The 5,183-nt window shown below is 57.6% G+C and overlaps 1 protein-coding gene and 1 non-coding gene across 3 annotated transcripts in view; both read left to right on the top strand.

Annotated features, from left to right (window-relative positions):
* The window catches only part of PALMD (palmdelphin), a 38,116-nt gene that overhangs the window by 3,804 nt on the left and 29,129 nt on the right, over positions 1–5,183 (top strand). The window lies entirely within an intron of this gene.
* Positions 4,430–4,502, top strand: TRNAC-GCA. Its single transcript has one exon. It is a non-coding gene; the product is annotated as a tRNA-Cys (tRNA).

The raw sequence follows: 5,183 nt of genomic DNA, 5'->3' as shown, positions 1-5,183 counted from the left end.
GCTGTGCACACTGGCTCTCACCTTCCTCCTCGCCTGCTTCATCCGCGGGCAGCGCTTCTCCTCCCACCTCACGGCCACGGGCTCTCTCAGCCCCGAGCTCCGTGTCCAGCCGCGGCCTCCAGCCGGTCACGTACAAGTACTTGGTTAAAACGTCTCTCGGGGCTCATTTCCGGTCACCCACACGGACACAGCGGCTGTTCCACGAAGGAGGGCGGTGGAGGGAGGCTGTGGACTGCAACTGGCTTGCGGTCAGCAGTCCTGGGCTGAGGACTCCAGGCTCGAGTGTTCTCAGGAGGAGCGAGACGGAGGACCGACCGCGTCACCCCAGAGCCCCCCTCTGCGGGCGCACCGGCCCCACTGCCGGACAGGGGGTCCGGCCAGCGGCTCCGTGGTTGGAGCGCCGTTCCGTGCACCAAAAGGTCACAGGTTCGATTCCCAGTCAGGGCCCATGCCTAGGTTGTGGGTTCCATCCCTGGTCGGGGTGTGTACGAGCGGCAGCTGGTCAATGTATCGCTCTCACATCAATGTTTCTCTCTCTCTCCCTCTCAATGAATAACCAACCATATCCTCGGGTGAAGATTAAAAAAGCAAAGAACAGGGAAGAGGCCCAGGGAGTCCCCTGAGAAAGAGAAGCTCCCGCGGACTAGGGACACCCTCCTGCTCGCATCTCCATCCGGCGATGGGTTAGAAAACACGGCCCCGAATCGCATGGGGACTCGGGCAGGAAAGCCCCGGGTCCGGAGCTGGTGCCTCACACACGGGGGAGCCGGAGGGGGGCTCAGAAGGCTGAGCCCTGGGATCCGTTTTCAGAGAACAGACCAGCGGGAGGAGAGGGCAGGAGGGAGCTGCCAGCCACCCTCTCACCCCTTGTGCAGCTCACGGTGCCGCACAGCCCCATGCATGTCAGTGAGAAGTGGAACTCGGGAATGGAGAGCGTGGGGGGGGGGGAGGGAGGGAGAGAGAGGGGGTTGTTATTGGCAGCTGAGTGGCCGGGATGGGCCCGGAGAAATGGGTGCGAAGGAGGAGAGCGCTGTCCACGCTTGGACATAACCACAGAGCGAGCACCTGCCTCGGACCGACTCCACCTGGAGAGGAGCCACGGGGAGTTCTGACCCTGGGATCTGACCACGGAGCCAGATGGGCAGCCAGCGCCACGGGACCCGCGCTCATAAGGAGCTCGCACCCTGGACCCCCTCCCTCCCTCTTCCCAGCCCAGAGAATGTGGGCTCTCGGAGGCAGGGAGCTTTCCCCTGGGGCAGAAATCCACCCGACACAGAGAGCAACAGCACCAGCACGGCCGGCCCGGTTCTCCCGCACCCGCTGCCCACCACGGGCCCTCCCGAGTGGCTCATTGTCTTTCCATCAATGCCCGGGTCTTCTAGTTGTTACTGAGGCCGTTCACGACCTCCGAGCAGGAACAACCTCCCCCGTGGGGCCCAGACACGAGGACAGTGTGGGGAGCCCTGGTCAACGGGTGCCCCAAACTTCAAGACGTCAGCACGGAGCATTCAGTGACATGCTGGGCCCTCCTGGGCCTGCAGCCTTGCAGGACGTCACAGTCACACGCCCAGGAAGTGGCCCTACTCCCACCTCCCCGGCGGCCATGGGCCTTTCCCCTCCTCCTCCTGCCCCTGCACACGAGGGAGGGAAAGCAAGAGCGAGCAGCTGGCTCTGACTATAGGGAGACACCGAGTGTGTTTGGACCACTGCGCTGTTCAGTGTTGTCGGGACTTCTTTTTAAATATATTTTCATTGATTCCAGAGAGGAAGGGAGAGGGGGAGAGAGAGAAGCATCAATGAGGAGAGAGAATCATGGATCAGCTGCCCCCCACTGGGGATGGAGCCCGCAACCCGGGCCTGTGCCCCGACCAGGAATCGAACCGTGACCTCCTGGTTCATGGGTCGACGCTCCACCACTGAGCCACGCCGGCCGGGCAGGACTTCTTAAAGCAATAATGGCTCAAAGAGAGCATCCGAACCTGTACTCGGGGCTCAGACATTGTCACAGGAGGAACTGATGTGTCATGAGCATCTGAAGATGTGCACAAAGATGGCACCCGGAGCTGTAGGCGCGCCTGCGTGGAGGACGCCTGTGCCAGGAGGTGCGAACCATGAGGCCGGCGGAACTTCCCACGGCGCGGTCCCAGGATGACTCGTTTCTCCCAGTGAAGGAAAAGCGTCCTCACGTGCCCTGCGCCTCTGCGCCGAGCACAACAGCCACCCCCACGGAGACCACGTGGGCAGGCGCCGCGATGGGGGGAGCTCACCAAGGAAATGGCGTTCTGATAACGGGCCAGCTTTCCCGTTGCTGCGGGATGATAGGGCCGCCTCGCCAGCCCGGACCACAGGATGCCCTGAGCGCGGAGCACCACGGCTCAGTGCTGCTGGAGAGCACTGGGAGCTGCTGGAGAGCACTGGCTTGGTGCCCGAGAGACCAGCATCTGCGGGGGAGCCCGGTCCCGTGCGGACACTCCCAACCCCAAGCCCCGGAGGACAGAGCTCCTCCTAGAATCAAGCAAGAGTATTTTTGCCCAACTGGTGTGGCTGAGGGGGTGAATGGCCACTGAATGGACAAGTGGCCATGGGTTCAATTCCCGGTCAGAGCACATGCCCATGTTGCAGGCTCGATCCCCAGTAGGGGGCGTGCAGGAGGCAGCCGATTGATGATTCTCATTATTGATGTTCCTATCTCTCTCCCTTCCTCTCCCTTCCTCTCTAAAAAAGATCAATAAAAACATATTTTTTTAAAAAAGAATATTTTCATTCTACTGAGAATATTTTAATTAAATGGAAACACTTCAATTTTAATAAGAATAAAATAAGACTATTTTCACTTATGTAAGTGGCTGTGGGGTCACTTTGGGAAGATGTACCGTACTGCCCTCAGAGGGTATCCCCAAGCCCCTCCCAACCACGGCAGCTGAAGCACCCCCTCAGCTCACACGCACCCCGCACCCCCCGCCCCAGCTCACACACACCCCTCAGCTCTCACACACCCTACTTGGGCCTCAGTAACGACACGGATCCGTTGTGTCTGAGGCTAGAGTCACTTGTATACATGATTTTCTTTCTTCATGAGAATGTAAGCTCCGTGGCGGAAGCATCTACTTCTAAATAATTTTTAAATGTTACACAACTCCTAGCGTCGCCTTGAACATAGCATGTGTATGGAAGTGCCTAAATGTTGGATAGACTAATACTTCAATAACTCGGGATCACTCCTGCCTTCCTCACAGATTCAGGCACTTTTATCATATCAGCTACATCAATATCAACAACATCTCTCAGATACTCATCTCTAAGTATCGTGCTTACTTTGGTCAAGTATGGGATTGAGGTCATATCATTGAATCACTGACGGTCACAATAGCCTTATAGTTGTCCTAGGTACATAAATTTTCATTATAACTAAGAGGTGGCCGTTTACGGAACTGGAATTTGAGGGTGTCAACTGCTGAAACAGTCTAAGTCAAACAACTAAAAATCTAGGCAATTGTTCTGTGAACAAAAAGTCCCTTTGTTAATTGACTTTAGACGGAAACAGAAATAGAAGTTGTCCGCAATGGTTAACACTGACACCCATCGGGTGCCAGGTCCCAGCAGGTGTCTGTGGAGACGCGCAGGCTCATGGGGGAAGGTGGGGAAGCAGCTGGCACTTTACATCTGTTTGTTTCATGATGATGTGGGAAGGAATGAGCTGGCGAGCGTAACGTTTGGCATCACCAGCAGTCGAGCTCGACATACAACTTAGACGGACTGATCGTTTATTTCGCACATTATTTCTCAATCATGCTCCTATTCCTATGAAATCCGGCAGCAGGATAATCGCTCACTGTTGGGGACTATCTCATGAGGAAAAGGTGCTCCTTGCTTCAAGTAGAATCACACCTATGACATGATAAAATTTCCTTCTTAACGACCTGGGTGACAGGAGGCATCACATTACCACCACGTGACCAACAGCGTAGTCCTTAGCAACCCTCTGCCAGCCTGGTGTTACCAAAACACTGGGGACGCCCCGCCTCCCCGCCTCCGCCTCCGGCCACAGCCTTCATTACCTTCTTACAAACCCCGAGATGAAACCAGCCCGAGTGGCTACGGACAGGGGTGGGGCAGCGTGGCTGGGGCCAGCAGCCACTGTCGCACACACCTATCTGCTCCTCTCTGTGGGCTCCCCACGGAGACAGGTGCGTGACTGCCCACCAGCCGGCAGGGAGCTAACAACGTGCTCCCTTCCTAGGAGTCCCCTCCCCCCCCCATACCCCGCCTGCTGCTGGCTGTGCTGGGGCAGGTCCAGACCACAGTACTTGAGACGGCAGCTGTGGGAGCCAGACTAATTTGGCACCTAGAGGTTAGGGATTCTGCTAAAACCCTGCCATGCAGAGGCCAGCACCCAACAGACCACAAAGAATTACCCTGCCCCGCCTTGGCCGGTGTGGCTCAGTGGATAGAGCATCCGCCTGCAGACCGAAGGGTCCCCGGTTCGATTCCGGTCAAGGGCATGTACCTCGGTTGCAGGCTCCTCCCTGGCCTGGGCCCTGGTCAGGGGCGCATGCAGGAGGCAACCAGTGGATGTGTCTCTCACATCCACAGTTCTCTCTCCCCCTCCCACTCTCTCTAAAAATCAATGGGAAAATATCCTCGGGTGAGGATTAAAAAATAAAAGAATTACCCGGCCCCAAATGTTAACGGTGCCAAGGTGGAGAAAGGGCAAGGTGCAAGAAACCCTAACACGTGAATCTGAGAGAAAGACTGTGCCCGTCTCCATGGTAATAACGACACCTATAATTCTTATTTAAAACAAGTACAAACTTTATTTCTACCAACGGGGCAAGGGGAGGAAGACCCACCCTCCTGTGCCCTGGGAGAGGCGGGCGGTGGGAGGGAGGGAGGGAGGGGGGCAGAGGTGTGATCAGAGCAGTGATTCTGCGGCGGGTGCTGCCAGCTGACGAAGGAGGGTCTGGGGTTGGGCAGCCCTGCCAGCCCGGTGGGGGGGGGGGGGACCTGGGGTGCCCCTGACTCATGCGGGGAAGCGCTGGGCTCCCGGTGGTGTGAGTCCCAGGAGGTGGTGGCACCCGGCCTTGACTAACCGGACATAGTGGCGACCTCGGGCTTCAGGTTCTCGGGGGGCGGAGGCTGGGACGGTGTGGCCGGGGCTGGGGGTGCCCTCGCATCGGGGTGGG

This window comes from Myotis lucifugus, unplaced genomic scaffold (assembly GCF_000147115.1).
Source record: "Myotis lucifugus unplaced genomic scaffold, Myoluc2.0 scaffold_633, whole genome shotgun sequence".
Classification (NCBI taxonomy): Eukaryota; Metazoa; Chordata; class Mammalia; order Chiroptera; family Vespertilionidae; genus Myotis; species Myotis lucifugus.
Note: the sequence above shows the minus strand (reverse complement) of the source record. Positions and strands in the feature narration are given on the sequence as shown.